At 32.5% G+C, this 18,427-nt stretch overlaps 1 protein-coding gene and 1 long non-coding RNA gene across 2 annotated transcripts in view; both read left to right on the top strand.

Moving 5' to 3' along the window:
• LOC144835448 (uncharacterized) overlaps positions 1-18,427 on the top strand; it is a 257,525-nt gene that overhangs the window by 152,826 nt on the left and 86,272 nt on the right. The window lies entirely within an intron of this gene.
• On the top strand, positions 6,328-7,589 carry LOC144835328 (uncharacterized). Its single transcript, XR_013611082.1, has 3 exons — positions 6,328-6,512; positions 7,120-7,191; positions 7,330-7,589. It is a non-coding gene; the product is annotated as an uncharacterized LOC144835328 (long non-coding RNA).

The following is an 18,427-nucleotide window of genomic DNA, read 5'->3' as shown; positions in this document are numbered from 1 at the left end:
AGGGGCCTATTAGTGGTAATAATAGGCCTACAATGTGTATGCCTATATAATAATTGATTATGTATGGTTTATTTCTAAATGGGTAATAAAAGAGAATAGGTAGTATGGCATGTGTAATCAATCAATCAATCAATCAATATTTATTGTAATCAATAATATTATACAAATAGTCGATCTGTCTATTAGGGGAAACATATACAATGAATACGGTACCAGTAGGACTAACATTATAGGAATTTAGGACTATGAGTATGTTTTTTTACTGAAAAAAAACCCAATTATTGTTAATTTTAATAATTTAATAATAACTTGTAACACTCCGAACTTTCGTGCATTCATTGTAATTTTATATGCCATGATTTATGTAATGCCTAACATTGATGATAATATTAATTATAAGCTGATGAGTTCATTATTGGTAAGGAAAAATTAACCGTGAGGAGGCCTACTTTACCCCCTTTTATTATACTACCCTTACAAAAAATGTTCTATAGAATCTATATATAAAAGGTTTTAGTTTTATTGAATTTCTACAGAAATGAATTTACAGATTCTACCCCTGAAGTTTTATAGAAATTGCTTTATAAAAAATATTGAAATTGCAGAAGAATTGATATCATTTATTCATAAATCATATATTGTTTGCCAACAACAATACTGTATACTGTAAAATTTGCATTATGACTTCAGACTTGACTTGATTTGTAATAGCCGAAGGCTGGATGGCAATCTTTTAATGTTATCGCAGTTCAAAAGTGATTCTCCATGGAGAGGGAACCAACAAGAGGGCGGCTGCAATCGACCAATCAGATATGCCCTACACTGTACGCACTGCCACGCCTGTGTTGAGCCTATCTGAGAGAACGATAGGCAATGCAGCGTGTTAAGCATATAAACGCAAACGCATTCTATATGATCCTTGTTATACAAAAAATGCTAGATTACCAAGAAATTATTCATTCCATTGCTATTAACAATATATTTAATTTTATAAAAACTTCACTGTGCTTTGGCAAGAATATGTGTTGTAATTTATGTGGTCTTATGTATTATATTAGATTATTATTTTTTATATTAAATAATGTTTTTGAACGCATTTACGGCCGCCATCTTGTTGGTTCCCCCTCCTGTTGGAATCACTTTTCAGTCTGGAGTACGCCCTCTAGCCTTCGGCTTACAACTCACTGGGTTTACCAAGATGGGTAAGAGTTTTTATGGGTTTGGGTACGAGATGACCAGCATCCATTCATGAATGCGTCTACAGGCGCGCGCGTAAGCCTCCTCCTGATCCTAGCTCAGTGTTTACAGTCATGTCATGCCAAAACTCACTCAAAATAAATGTATTAACAATTAAAAAGATCCAAAAACAGTATGAAAACATCATATTAATTTTTATTAATTTATTTTTTATTTGTATAATAAAGACAAAAAAGAAGTTTGATGTTTTTTGTGGCTTATTTAAACAATTTATTGCCGAAAACACCATTTTCGTTGGGCTTTCAGATTCGTCTATCCCTACTCATCATGAGAGGCGCCCTATCTCGAGCGGTTCTCTAATTTTTGAGCGAAGTGTAACATCTTCCTACTATCATATCTAAAAGGGGATTTTCCAAACTTTACGTCACACTTTTTCGTTTGTTGCTAGGCATCGCAGAACGAGAGCTACATCGTGTTTAAAATCCAGGGAGTTGGGGGAGGTTTAGGTAGTAATACGCAGGGCGGTTTCATCGCTTTAGGTGCTAAAGGGTTAAAGAGCAATAGACATGAATTGACATTTCTCAACATTGAGACAATTAAGAATGAAGTTGTAGCTTGGTTATTAAGACGCTAGGCTACCAATCTAAGGGTCCTGTGTTGCGCGTTTTTAAGAGTACAAACTTATTTCATTGTATCCTATAACTTTTTTAAACATTGATGCTTTCAAGTAAATTTAAAACAATTAATGGATAGATATTATAATTGAAGACTATCTAAGTTGTATTCCGGCAGATGCGGACATTCAAGCGACCCTCACGAACGTTAAAGAGTGAAAAAGTTCATTAAATGATGAAGCCTTGTCATAAACAGTAGAATTGAAGCCATTTTATGATACATTACAGAAGGATAATCATTAGATTTATTTTTACATTTCATCAGATCCAAAATCTTATTTTACAAATTACAGTAGGCCTAGTATGTTTAGCTAAAGAATATATATGCTGACAGTACAGTATCTCAAGCCAACTTTAAATTATTTTTTTGTTATTTTTTAAAATATAAAACAAAACAGAATAGCATAAAACAGGCCAATTTCAAAATTATTAAATTATAAAAAAACTCTTATTTTAAGTTAATTTATACTAGAGTGTACACGAGCAAAACATATGCATACAGTACTCTATAAAATGAATAAATAATATATTAAGATTTAATGACAATTTTTTGACAAAATGGGTTTTATAACCTAAAATTAGAGCAAATATATCAAAACATGAGTCCATATATTATTAATATGATAATATTATGAACAATTTCATATTTTTGGTGGTTGTTGTGCTTTGTACAGCAAAGTTTTGAAAATGTCCTAAATTAACCAATGACAAGCAAATCATAGGTAAAATTACTTACTAGTGTTATTACATGCATTTGGTGTTTGGAAAAAATGGTAAAATGGTGCTCAAGCTTTTATTTGTCAGAACGGCATGCATGAGAGAAACATGAACAAAAATACCATACTTACCGCCCGTTTGAGATTTAAAGTTTTAAATGGTGAATGTGATGCTAGTGATGACCTGAATTGTGATGCAAGAAAATGGCCAAGAATTATCGAATGCAGCATTCGGCAGCTTGCAAAGAAGTTGGTCAAAAACACATTTTTGTACATATTTGCTCTTCGACCATAACTTAATAGGTAATGGGGAATCAAACGGTGCCCCAGCTCAAAAGGCGCTAGTATCAGTCTTCTGATTGAGGAAGATTCGGAGTAACAAATTTTAAGTTGTATAGTATAGATTGGCTTGCTACTCATAATAGTCATTGTTGGTTAATATTTTCCTATTTTTGTCTTATAAAAAACCTATTTTTGAGTTATTTAAAATTGGTTATTGATTTTGTCTTTTAAATCGTTAAATTGTGCGTAGTGCTACCAATTTGAAAGGTATTAAATTTAAAATCAATGCCAAGACTGGAATTCTGTTTGGATATCATAGATGAAATACCCTTGTAGCATCGCAAAGATATCATTTTTGATAGATGAATTTGACAATTGGAAATTGTTTGGTATTAAATTGGTGGCAAATGCTACCATACATTTTGGAAAGCTTATAGTATGTCTACTTTTTAGAAATCCATGATAGCAATGACAATTGTACAGCTTAATAATTTATGATTATATAACACCGCCTACAGAAAATATGCAACACAACATTTTAGTAAGTGTAATTTTGCAAATCCAACAATTATTGACAACACTAGAGGTCAGAAGGTCATCAAACTTTAATAAAAATTGAAGTTTTGTCTAATATTAACTTTTGACAAAACAAATATAGATCTTATGCAAATAGATGTTTTCATGAACATATCCCTTTGCAAAAAAGCCGTATACGAACGTATACGATTTACATACGTTTCGTATATGTTTCGTATAGGAAGTCCATTTCGTATACGAAACGTATACGCCAATTCGGAAGTTCCTGCCCGCATAATAAACATATACGAACCGTATACGATCATTTATAAACAATTTCCTAATTATACGATCCGTATACAATTCGTATACGATACGACGCGTGTACGTATACAAACTGCATCATATTACCAAGCGAAAAGGGACTGTCCCTCTTTTTACAAGACGACGATAGCATACGTTACGATGGCAGGAGCATCTTGACTGCAGTAATTCGTGTACAATTTGTTTGTTTTTTTTTCAGTCGGTATATGTACATTAAATTCCCTATGATGATTTAGTTCATATTTTTCGCTAATGAAAAAAATTGGTGCTGTATTTTACAAGACGTTATTTTTCTATCAAGCATAAAAACCCACCCAGGCTGTTCCGTCTTGTTTATCCCCTCTGCTATTTCTTTACCTTTGGTACGTTCCATTAATAAGTGAATCATACAAAATGTGCTGTTATTAATTTGAAAGTGCTTTAATTAATTATAATGTACTTGGAAATAAATAAATAAATTTTAAATTGGGCCCGCAGTATATTAAATTTAAAACGAGTAAGTAAAATCCATAAATTACGATGTAACAAAAATGTAGAATACATGTGACTCCCTATTATATATATGGAATGATCCAAATAAATTCGCCCAAAACGTGCCTGTGTTGTGTGTGCTGCATGCATACATGCATCACATGGATGGATCAGATTTCATTCATTTTCAATCATGTGTTGTTGTCCAACAGGATTTTTTTGCTACGGGTTTTAACTCGCCATAAAAAAAAAATGGGATGTAGGCCTAGTTACAGTGGGCCAAAGTAGATAGTAAATTCGATGACTTCTAGCTAGCTAGGCTATAGGCATATTGTAATTGAATAGATCGAACATGCAGTAACTAGCTACTGCAGCAGCTCTAGTAAACTAAGAGTAACTAGGCCTGGGAAAAATACGCCAAGGAAAAGAGTCTGTGGTACACTCATTGTGAAAATAAGCTAGCTAGCTTTCCCCTATATATTAGATTTGGTTATATTGTATTATTTTAATAACCTACTCTAGCTAGTAGTAAATCAACAACGGTGAAATGGAAATACGATGCATTATGGATATCATCGTTGCAAAGTTAGGGGGTGCCAACAAAACATTCAACAGCCAAAAATACGAAAAAAGAAGCTCCGACGTTTTAAAGCATTTTACTATTTTAGGCATCAGAACTAATTGCTGTAAATTTCCTAGAGTTGTCACTGATGAATACAATTTAACATAACCTACTTTGGTACGTTCCATTAATAAGTGAATCATACAAAATGTGCTGTTATTAATTTGAAAGTGCTTTAATTAATAATAATGTACTTGGAAATATATAAATAACTTTTAAATTGGGCCCGCAGTATATTAAATATACTGTAACTTAAAAAATCCAAATGATAAATTGTACGCGAACGTAGTAAAACCAGATAAATGTTAAATACTTATTTTACATCTCCCTGGTAAACGCTGATAGGCCAAGCGGTATTTAATTATATTTTTATTGATTTAATTCGTAAATTAAAAAAAAATCGTTAATATAAATATGTGAACCTTTGTAACTTTTTGTTGTATATGCGCGGGCGCGAGATACTTAATAAGATAGGCTTTATTCATATCATATGTTGGAGTGGTAAACAACTATGAGCCTAGTTGCGAGGATACCGCTTCGTAACTACGTATTGATGTATAGACGTTTTACTATTGTATGTAATAAATTGTGTACAATATTAGTAGCTAATAGTTTTGTTGTGCCCCTCTGTACACACGGCTGCTGGATATTTGTTTATCATTTTAATGAATGTAGTACGTGTCTAACTCCAAATAAAGATATAACTAGAACACATTTTTGATCTTTTTCAAGAATCTGATAAACATGACTCATCTTTTTACATAATATACAGCATCAGCATGTACAATCTAATTTAATTATCACACAATTGAAAAGAAAGGACAAGGATTTCAAATAAACTGTTACAAATAAACAATTATGAATGAAATAGTTGGGGTATTGTTGGGTCCATCCCAGGTAAAAATTCCAGTTGAGACCAGTTGGAAATTTCAATTGGTCCAACTGGTTTTCAACTGGTTCAACTGGTTTTCCAACTGGTCAACTGGTTTTTTTCAACTGGTCAACTGGTTTTTCAACTGGTCAACTGGTTTTTCCAACTGGTCAACTGGTTTTTCCAACTGGTCAACTGGTGTTCCCAACTGGCCAACTGTTCCAACTGGTTTTCCAACTGGTCAACTGGTTTTCCAACTGGTCAACTAGTTTTTTTTTTTTTAAACACAACTGGTCCAATTGGTTTTTTTTAAATGGGCAACTTTTTTAACTATTTTTTTCCAAGGAACCAAAGGGAGAAGGAGGTTGGCCGGGTGTGGGAGTGGGAGAGAGGACCCAGGGGAGAGGTGGTTCTGGGGTGAGGTGACTGAAAAAGAAGCATGGTCCGTCATTACAATTAAAAATATAATAAAGAAAATTTATTTTTTTTGTTATTTATAATCCTATATTATTGCAACAAACAATCAAAATTAAATCAAATAAAATACTGCATAGAATATTTTTTAAATAATGGACCATAGACGTAACGAGCATGCGCCGTAGGCCGGCAGACCGTAAACAACCAATCAGAAACCTGCAAGCCAACGGCCAAAATAACGGCTTCCTTTGTTGTGTGACAGCAGTAGTCTCGGCGGCAAAATTGGCGATCACATAGCACAGGAGTTGATAATGAAATCAAGCCTAGCTAGGCCTAGAAAGGGTTTTGGTTTTAGTAACACCGTATTATTGGCTAATCGCATCAACTTAAGGATGAGGCACAATCTTGTTGTTTTATAGAAGGTAGGCCTGATATATATTATCTCTTATTACTATTATGATCAATGATCAAAAAAGATCGACAACAAAATGGAGGCCTCGCTACTGGCTAGGCTAGGCCTAGCTTAGCTGTTGAATTCAGCTAGCTAGGCGACCCAGCTAGGCTAGCCTCAACAGCATTGCCTTACACCTTGCTAGGTGCTTGATTACATGGCTGTTGTGTACGACCACAAACTATAGTAGGCTAGAAACAAAGCCTAGGATACTATTAGGCCTGTAGCTAGGCCTTATTTAATAATAATAAATTATCACACAAAAAAAGCATTATTTCTAGGCTTGGCTATTTCATGATGATGAATACTGTTGTTAATTTAGTTAGGCCTCTAAGTAGAAGTACTAGTAGTACAGTAGGTCTAGGCTTAAAACTAGCTAGGCCTAGTAAGTACTAACTGTTCTGCAGGTTGTATTGCCACTACTCTAGGCTAGCGTTGAATACCCCCTTCAATAGTCTAGCTTAATACAGTACTACTAATCTATGAAGCAAACTAATCCATGCTGTTTATAGTCTGTCTCGTTTACTTAAACTAAATTCTATACTTTTTAATTTTCCTTTAATTTTTGTCATACACAGGTGTTTTCCAGTTTACTTAAATACAGTATAACAAGGCTATAATAAACCAACCAAAAAAGTACAATTTGAAGGGTAAATATATTTATGTATATTAATTATACAGAAAGAGTATATATAATGTTTTTGAGATTTGAATTTGATTTATTCCTTGCACTACCAGTAGATTGTAACAAGTAAAGTAACAATTTGTTTTGGTTTTTCTCTTTTCAGGACTAATTTTTTCAACATGACTAAATAAAGAAGGTGGTGGCCATAACTTCATAGATAAATTACTGAATAAATGCTAGATCTCCATTTCCATGGACCGGTAAAAAAGAAACAGGAGGGATATGCTAACATTTGTGTAGATGTAGGGGTTATGCAGGTTGTTAAAGACTTTCGTGAGGTAATTAACTACAGTACTGCAGAATTGAAAGTAACTACTGTAATTGTAATTATTAAAGTTAATAAAGTAAACAGTTAAACGATAAGTTCTGTAGTTTGTGTGATTTGTTTTTGTACTGAAATTTACCAGTTGGGAAAATTCTCAACTAGGAAAAATTTACAACTGGGATTGATCAGACCAGTTGAAGAATTCACAACTGGGATTATCAGACCAGTTGAAAATTCACAACTGGGATTATCAGACCAGTTGAAAATTCACAACTGGGATTATCAGACCAGTTGGAAATTTCACAACTGGTTTTCAACTGGAAATTGTCTCAATTCACAACAGGGAAAATTCACAACTGGGAAAATTCCCAACTGGTCTTCAACTGGAATTTTTACCTGGGATGGGAAATCAACAATGTTTAGTAGACTTATTTAATTTGTTATTTACAGTTGAGGGTGGTTATTTTTTAAAGACATGTTTTATGATTTCTTAATCACCAAGCAGAAATACCGCTGAGATAAATGAAAGCAATTCAATCTTTTCGCTTAACCGGGAAAAAATTGAAAGAAATTCGATATACTGTATTTACTATAACCACTAATTTTGTTTTTTAATTTTTTTCTACGGAAGTGATCAACTTCATATTCAAAATCCGATTGTATTCATCGTTAAATAATAATTATTATATAATGTTAATGTACATATCAACACATCCCACTTCTGTTTTGGATCATGGTTTTCCTCTTCCGCATTATTTGCCAAAGTATTGTTACTCCATCTCCACTATACTACAACACATGTCGCGGAATAATATAGCTTAACATAAACGATGTAATTTGACCACCTAAAGCTCGCACGTGGTGTGACGAATTGAGAAGATCGAACGACGCGACGTACCCGATGATATGCATGATTGGCCACCAGAGAGCAAAGTCGACCACGAGTTGCAACTGTAGGCAACCGAGCGACGATCGGTCGTCGTCGGCGGCTGAACTTACTGACCTCTGTCATATTTTATAAAGGAAAACTGCAAACAACATCGTGAAAATGGCCCCTTGTCTTGTCCTTTCTAGGCCTACCTAGTAGTAGTATACCTGTTTAGCGTATTTTATTGACTTGCGAAAAACGTTGTTTGAATTTTATCGGTAGCCTAGGCTATCTAATAAATAGAAATAAATATGGTCTTATGTCCTAGCTCCTGCTACTACTACTACTACTATACTAATAATACTACTAGACTAGTAGTGGCTGGTGCTAGCTAGGCCAGAGAGCCAGCCTACGTACGTATTTGTTGTAATGACAATTTAAATGTTTTATTTAGCTCTATTCTACTCATTACTACTATTATAATTTATAAAATGGCCTAGTTTGTTCGTATATGATTCGTATACGTCCCGTATACGATATTCTTATCATGAATAAACAACGTATACGTTACGTATGCTAAACGTATACGACGCCAACTCTTTGTGGAGCAACAGAGTGGAAATAATGTAAACAGTGAAATCGTATACGATCCGTATACGTCGTATACGTTTTCAGCGTATACGGATCGTATACGGCTTTTTTGCAAAGGGATAGATCCAATGAACAAGAAAATTGAATGAAAAAAAAAAAAGAATATACAAATTGTTGTACATAGCAGCACATGTATGTGCCTGATTGAGGCAGGATCAGATGTAAATGTTGCAGACAAGTATATAATTTGAATTAAAGCAAATTATGTAGTTAGACAGGGGTAATAGTGTCAGCTGCATTACATCAATTGAATTTTGGAAATTGTGGTTTTTATATAAAATTTAATATTTTGCTCAATATTTATAGCAGCAGCTTCATATTTTTAAAAAACTTGTTTCAATTATTAATTGATAATATTAATTGATTTGCATTAATTGATTATAATGATTAGAATTTATTACCGTACCGGAAGTACCTTCATTGGAACTTCCCCCTGAAAAAAATGTTATCCTATTGTTTCAATGTTCTTTGCATGTGTTGTACCAGTGGAAAAAATAGGCTATGATCATATTTCTGTTTCATAGCATGCTTTGGAGTGTCTTTTTCAGCGTACTAGTGGTGCCATCTAGATGTGTCATTTAACAAAATTTGCTTTAAATCCCGTTCCATTTTCAGATCTTGGCTAAGGCCCTGGACATTTGGGCAATCCCCTTAAGATAGTCCTGCTACCGCCCCTGTAAATAATTCTAAGCATTTGTGAAACAAAATACTGATTTTTTGATAGTGGATAATTTAAAAACAGAAACTATGTTGGTATCACAAGGATGATACACACACAGTGATATATCACTTTGTTGGTTTTTCTGTCTTGTGCTGCTATCTGTATCGTGGTATTCTAGCTTTAAAGTTAAAACAAATTAAAATAAAATGAATTGAATATTTATTATTGAAATGAGTAATTATTATTCAATTACAAAAAATTAGTTTTGATAGCTGAATTCAATCAGCTTGGTGTCTATGAACATCTATTACTACATTAATACATAACTTGCTTGCTCATCTTGATTGTGCTAAATACTTATGCTAGGGTTTTTTTTCTATATTTTTCGTCCTCTTTTAATACTATACAATCAAGTATTTTAATGAAATCAGTAAAGCAGCTTAAAGAATAATAGGAACTAAAGATAGTAAGAACAATAAAGATATTGAGATATAACAGTGCCATAAGTAAAAAGTAATTATGTCGGATGAGTATCACCCTTCCTCACCATTACCTTGTCTTTAGTCAGTCAGGGTGTTTAGTGTTTACCCAAGATGGAAAAACAATAGGATGAGAAACTCGTTTCTCACTAATGCAATGAGTCAATTCAATGAAACATTGATCATTTTATGCTATACCCTTACACACACCAATCTTGCTTGTATTTTGTATTTAAATTTTTTATTTAATCTATATTTTCAATTATGTGTTTTATCGGTATTTTACCAAATTTTAACCATTTTAACCCCTTTTTATATTTTTATGTGAATTTTTAACTTTGAACAAAAAAAATAATGTCAAACCATGTACATATTTCACTGTGTTTGACCATGAATAAATGAATACTGTAATATATCACAGAATTAAAATTGTCCTATCCTAATTATGTAGTTTTCAAAGTATTAAATACAAAAATACTAAAGAAATATAAAATGGAGACTGCTTTTTTTTTATACATAAGAAATATTATAATAATAATTAATCAGATACTCTACAATACAATTTTAAAGTTGATTATTTTAATAAAATATAATATTTTTGGCATCATGTGGTACCACTCACACGGTGATAAAACCTTAACATGGCTGTTCAAATGAGGCAAAAGCTTCTCTTTTTACCTCCTTTTACTAATTTTACTAATATACATGTACTTTCCTATCTACCAAATTGTTGATTCAGACTGACACCAGGTTTAAAGATTTGATAATTTCCTTAGATGATATCTTTTTTACTCAAACCACTCTGAGTCTAACTAAATACCTGATCTTAATACAAATTTTAAAAATGCCAATAAATATAAGTTATTAAAAGATAGTAATAAAATTAGTCAGTGATTTAAACTCTCAATATAAAATCTGGTAGTGATGATGAAATACCTTTTAAGCTGTTACAAGTTATCAACTTTCCTTTTGCATTAGTGTTTAGTGGTTACAATAATATATAAACCAGAAAATGATTGTCAACGCTTTCTGTGGACCAATCCAGTTGTACCCAATGTTCCAAATTAATTGATCAACAATGTTTGTGGTTAATTAAATTCTACAAATGTAAAATTTATAGCGGGCAACATTCAAGTTTATATAAATTTTGTGCACAATGAAAAGAAGTTTGCTATTCATTTTGTATAACAAACACATGGAATATTTTAAAACACATTTTTTTTCTATTGTTCACTAATCGTTGTATACTTTATCGTTTTATAGCATTGCTATGTTTTAATATTGTTGGTGTTCCACTTAGTGCTTTTTGACAATTAGGCTTAAATATAGTTGTTACTGTGTGCAAAACAATATCAGTTTTTTGTGGCAACAGTGTACAGTTATATGCTCTAATTTGAAATATAATCTTTAATGTGTATTATTATCAATACATAATGCTATACATTATGTTTTTTCACGCTATGGTCATAAATTTCCATTTGAAACATTTTATAAAACATTGAAAACAATCCCAGCAAACAATTTTACGTTTCGGTAACGTTATAATTACGTTATTTTTTGGTTATAAAAACGTTTTCTAATAACGTTGCACGAACGCAAAAATGTCGACCTTTTTATACGACTTTTTAACGTTCAAAATAACGTTCAAAATAACGTGTTTATAACGTTTTTTGAACGTCCTCAATAATGTTCAGAAATAACGTGTTAAATACGTATTTATAACTTCTACAATAACGTTGCACGAACGAGAAAATGTCGACCTTTTTATACGACTTTATAACGTCCAAAATAACATTCAAAATAACGTGTTTATAACGTCTTTTGAACGTCCTAAATAATGTTCATAAATAACGTATTCAAAACGTATTTACAACTTTTGCAATAACGTTGATAAAAAACGTGTCCTAGACGTTTTTTTTAACGTTTTATGTAATGTTTGTAAATGACGTATTCGCAACATGTTTTTAACGTCCAAAATAACATTCAAACATAACGTATGCAACGCGTTTTTATAACGTCCTTAAAAATGTTCACAAATAACGTGTTAGGAACGTGCCTTCTACGTTCACAGCAACGTTTGTAAATGACGTATTTGCTACGTGTTTTTAACGTTCTCAATGATGTTTTTAAATAACGTATGTAAAGCGTAATTATGACTTTCGCACATACGAATTAGTAACGTTCATTATAACGTACCAGATACATTTTCAAATCGTAGTTTGATAATGTTACATCATAAACTTTTTACCACTGACGAATTTATAACGTCCATATTTGACGTCTTGAAAAGTTAATACTTAGTTATATACAACGATTTGGGTAACGTTACCACATATTATATGTGTTCTGCAGATATACGCGTTACATAGCTCATTATTCGTTAAAACATGTAGTTAGTATAAGACATATAAAAAAGTGTGTCAGGTCAGTCAAAACATCTGGACTGCTATCGGTCAAGCTGTATTCCGATACAACCTGTATCAGCAAAATATTACCAAAGGTCTAGTTGTCATCAAGTCTGAAAGCTATACTGGTGGGGACACTTGTCCCTAGTAGGTTTAACCAAGTCAGGCAGGTTTCAGGCTCTTCAGGCCTATGGTAGTACTGTACTTTACACAATAGTATTAAATATCCAGTTATGGGTTAAATAACCATTGATTGATTAGCAAGGTCAATGTAGAAATCAAAGCGGACGAGCTTCTATTATTGCCAACGGTTTGGTGTCATATTCAGCATGCGGATGATCTTTGCAGACAACGGATGGTGGTAACAGTCAAGTTAGCTGACATTGCTGGTCAGGAAGGAAAACCTGAACGCAAACCAATCGACAACACGCCTTGCCAGCGCGTCGATTTAAGGCAGAAAACCCTTCAGCAATATGGAAAAGTCAATTAAGATTCAACTATAGACCATCTGCAAGCAGTAAACCAACTAATCGAAAAGTCAAATGAATATCAACTGAACGTCTGTCTTGGATTCATAGATTACCAGAAGGCCTTTGACTCGATAGAACACACAGATATGTTTGATGCCCTGAGGAAAATTGGAATACAAGAAGGATACATTACCATCTTGGAAGATATCTACACAAATGCAACCGCCAAAATACACATCGATAAAGACATCTCAAATGCCATCAAAATAAAGAGAGGTGTGAGGCAGAGTGACACGATATCTCCAAAGATCTTCACAGCAGCAGTTGAAGATATCTTCAAAAAGGCAGAACTTGAAGAAAAGGGTATCAACGTAAATGGAGAGATGCTAACAGACCTCAGATTTGCTGATGATGTAGCTTTAACAACTACAACTGTTAAGAACATGGAAGAACAGATCAATCGTCTAAACAAAGAAAGTAAAAAGGTGGGCCTACAAATGCACAAAGGAAAGACTAAATTTATGACCAACTTCTCGACTCAAGAGACAATAACAATAGACAATCACCAGATTGAGAAAGTTGATAAATACAAATACCTGGGGCAGACCTTGAAAATGGTCAACACCACAGAGGAGGAGATATTAACACGTGTAAAAACAGGTTGGAGAAGCTTCGGGATGCACAAGCATATCCTGACCGACCAAGACATTCCCATGTCACTAAGAAGCAGGGTGTACAATCAATGTGTTCTAACAACTATAGTTTATGGGGCAGAGACATGGGCAACAACGAAAGAGATGGAACAAAAATTGATAACAACACAAAGAGCGATGGAAAGAAAAATGGTAAATCTATCAATACGAGACAGAGTAAAGCATAGTGAGATACGGAAAAGAACAAAAGTCAAAGACATCATGGTAAAGATCAAAGAACTGAAATGGAGATGGGCAGGACACATAGCCAGAAGAGACGACAACAGATGGACGAAGAGATTGAATGAATGGCAGCCGAGGACAGGGAGAAGAAGAAGAGGACGGCAAAAAAGAAGATGGCGTGACGACATAACAGCGTACATGGAAACAGCAACATGGGAAAGATCGGCAAGGAACAGAACTAAATGGAAACAGCTGGAGGAGGCCTTCACACAGCAGTGGGTGAAATAGGCTATGAGATGAGATGAGATGAGATATAAAAACAAGCAATTTAAAATGAAATATTGTTTTTGATTTATTCTATTATCTGATTAAAAAAAGACATACACTATTGCAATTAGCTTAAGAGGAAGGAACTTGATTATTATTAGAGAGCTTTCGCTATTTTGATCAGGAACGAGAACCAGCAGTAATTACCCATTCTTGATAATACGGAGATCGATAATGAGAAACATTGTTCTTTTAAACGAGAATGAGCAAATTTGCCTATAAGTCGTCCTCATCTCTGCTGTCTGGCACATCCCGTTCCTGAAAAGAGAAAAAAAATTTAAAACTAGGTAAATAAAATGATCTCTTAGCAGTAAATCTTAAATAAATTTTTTTAAGTGTTATTAGTTTACAAAATTAAATTATTGTCATTCTAATCGGATTTTTTTTCTAAATGATTTTGGCTATTGACTATTTGGTGTTTTTTATGTGGTTGCCCATTCCCTATTAAATTTACATTACAGTATGCAGTTGTTATGTTTATTTCGTATTGGATAGTGTTGTTGGGTCTAAATACTAAGCCCTATCAGTACCAGACGTTAGTTGTAATTTACTTTATTCCAACATTTGTATCCCGTAACTTTACATTAATTATTCGTTTGAGTGCGATTGTACGAATGTGTTGTATTGCTTTATTTACCACTTGGTGAAACTGTACAACAATGACTATAGTATCTTTTAGTTTGTAAACTATTTAGTCTTAAACTGATGCGGACTATAGTAAACTTCATCATTACAATATGAGTGATACGTAAAAGCATGGATGATTAAGTTTTTTCCCCATGGTAAAAAATAAATGATAAATCAAATTTAATTTATTCTTACCTTGTATCTTGAGCCACCTAGTCTGTTGGGAGCGTGCTTCAGTGTTTCAGCAATATCTATCTCCACAACACATTGCTTCGTTTGTGGGTGAGCTCGCATACACGATTCTAAAGATGAACAATTTGAATGGGAGTTTTTAGTCACAATGTACACATTTAAAACTTCAAAATCCTGTATTAGCAGTAAACATTAATGCCATTATGTTTTTTTTGTTTTTAGTAAATAAACGACTTAGGCCTATAATTTAGAAAGTTCAGTACTTTACATTATGCGCGCGCCAAACACATGTGCATGAGCACATTTGGTTTTAAGCCTCTAGTAACATTTAGTACAACCATAAAAACTGAAATTTCAACAAGACTAGTAATCAACATGTAGCCAATGACTAAGCCTATTAGGCTAATACTAGACTTACTTATTATTACACTGCACAGCTGCGTCTTGCAAAATGCAGCTTTGCCTTTTCGGCCCTATAACTGTAAGTGACAGCACCTTGTTGGTGGCCACCTTCCTCATAATACGACGAACAGTATCACCTGCCCTGTGTCCCGTCAAGGCGCTTAAATAATTTACCTTTTTGGAGTATAAATAATAAATAATGATTATTAATATGTATATAACACACATTGTAAAGGAATACTAAAGAACATAGTACAACAAAGTCTCAAGTACATCACATAATAATAGATGAATTATGTAACACGAAATATTAAGCCTAATTAGATTTGGTTTTGTAAAAAGGTAGTACAGTATAAATGTAACATCGCAACATTTTATTATTATACACAATTATAATACGTACAGTACAATAATATTAATACATTTATTTGTATTAAATGAAACTAAATTCAACTTGATAATGTATTCCAAACAATAAATAAACCATGTTATGTTAAATAAATATTCACGGCTTTTTTAATATCTAGTAACAATTACTGTACTAATTACATAAGCAACCTACATTGCATTGTTTTCTGTAGGAAAAGATACAAAGCATCGATTAACAAAAAATTAAAAAACCTCAATATATAAGGATTAGGCCTAATGAAACAATAACTCACCGCAAATATATTTGCTTGATAGAAGTTGTTGTTGATAATAATTAGGATACTTTACTTGACTTTTTGAACGAGCTTCTCTTTTTCCGCAGCAGAACGCAAGTGACACTATATATGTATTTAAATCCGGCGCCGTGTCGAATTTATTATTCTGAGCTCCGCCTGTGATTGGTTGCCGATGACTCAAGCAAGCTTTTTAAATGGCGACCGTTTCACCTCCACGAATACAATTATTTATATTGAACGAATAATGTTTGCAGCTCTAAAACAAATTTCATAGTTTGATCATAAACCTATACTTTATAGATCCATGGTTTGATCAACCCAGTATTATTGTAGACTATTATTGTAGCTCTATTTAGCATGATTCCCTATTTAGCATTATTGCGCTTCATTTATGACTATCATATACAACCCTTTGTTAGTAGATTTTATATGTGAAACTTTAGTCTATACTCTATATGTAGCTCTTCACAAAATAATAACAATAATAACTTAAACCCAGGTTCTCAATTTCAGCTACAAAATCGATGAAACACAGAATTCCAATAGAAAATGCTTTTATTAATTATAACACAGAACTGCTTACTTTTAAAACTCAATACTAACTACACAGATCTGACTCATCTATCCAATTTCACAATATTCCTAGATAACACCATGGAGGAATTTTTCCTCCATGATAACACAGGCTATAAAACTTTCTTATTCCCCACCACAAAACCCACAAAATGGACCAGTTGTTATGGAAACCTAGATAAAGGAGGTACAGTCTTAATTAATTCAGAGTGTGGAATGTGTAAAATCAAACTAAGATATGATCATTGAGGATATACACGCTACTAGTAAATATGAACTTAAATACAATAAGATAATAATACTGCTTTTAGATTCCTAGAGCCTAATAATTGAATTTCTTTTTATTCGTAAATTTAAATTTATTTATTTATTGGATAGAACATCACATAAAGAGATTTTACCTTTAGATTTACTTGTACAAGTTAATAACGTTGACCATATACTTTATTCTGTAATTGTTGGTTTTAGATCAGTTACCCTGGAAATTAACGACCTTCATTCTTGTAATGTATGATCAAGTTACAGAAAATTAGCAATAAGCTAATCAACATGTTAACTATACATTATTCAACAGTATGTAAGGGCACTCATGGCCCAAGTACAAAAATAGAAAATAATAGGCCTACATAAAATTAAATTTAAGTAGCAGTAAAAGCATAATAATTAGTTCTCTTTTTATATGCGAAAAAGGCAAATTATACCAGGTTATTGATTACTTTTTTATTTTTGTTATTCATTAATAAAAATATAAACTTTTTTCATTTTTCAAAAAGGAGTGATTAATTTCTTTGTAGTTTGGACATACTCAAACAAAGTGATATTCATTTCAACCTTGTTACATTTGCAAACTTTTTATCTAAAGAACGGAATTAAATTTGATATGTGACATATGTGTCATACAAGTCACATTATAAGGTGAAATACAAAATATGAATGAATAAATGTAGCTATATAATATAAAAACACAGTTAAGCAGAAAAGTATGATAGTTGGTGAATAAAAATGTAATCAGAAGGAAAAAAAACAAACATATATATCGGTCAATACTGTTTTAAATGGTATTTTAAGATCTGTTCGCCAATGCGTTAATGTTGACCTATATCTTAAATTCCATCCTACAACAAGGTTGATTTATATAAGTTACCATGGTAATTAACGACGTACCCTCTTGTAATAGGATATAGTACAAGTTTCAGAGTAGAACTCGGGTTAAATATTATAATGACAATGTACTTCGGCTGTATACTTTTTAAATGTTAACATTCAAAATTTTAAATACAATACAATCGTTTGTGTTTAATAACGCTCTTTAATGAGTGTATGACTATGACTATGTTTTATTTTATAATTATACTTATTTTGAATACACAATTTAATGAAAAAGTAAAAATACACTGTAAGAACCAACGTTGGTTAAAGGAAATGAGCTACACTGATGACAAATTATGTAATTGTATTTATCCTAATTTAGATAAACAATTTTGCTTTATAGAATCCGATTGTTTATTGAGTGTAGATTTAAATACTTTGATCAATATTATTTCCTTCATTAGACATTAGATACATATAAGTAAATATGCAATGATATGTTGTTTCCTGTTATTGTATTCATTAATGCGAATTGCCAAAGGCATGGGGGAATTACAATTAATTCCTTTAATCTTTGATCTGCTTTGATCTCACTCTCCCCTAATATACCAAAATGAACAATAATTGATCTCTTGATTAAGAGAATTTAATT

This window comes from Antedon bifida, chromosome 2, assembly GCF_963402885.1.
Source record: "Antedon bifida chromosome 2, ecAntBifi1.1, whole genome shotgun sequence".
In the NCBI taxonomy this organism is placed as follows: Eukaryota; Metazoa; Echinodermata; class Crinoidea; order Comatulida; family Antedonidae; genus Antedon; species Antedon bifida.
Note: the sequence above shows the minus strand (reverse complement) of the source record. Positions and strands in the feature narration are given on the sequence as shown.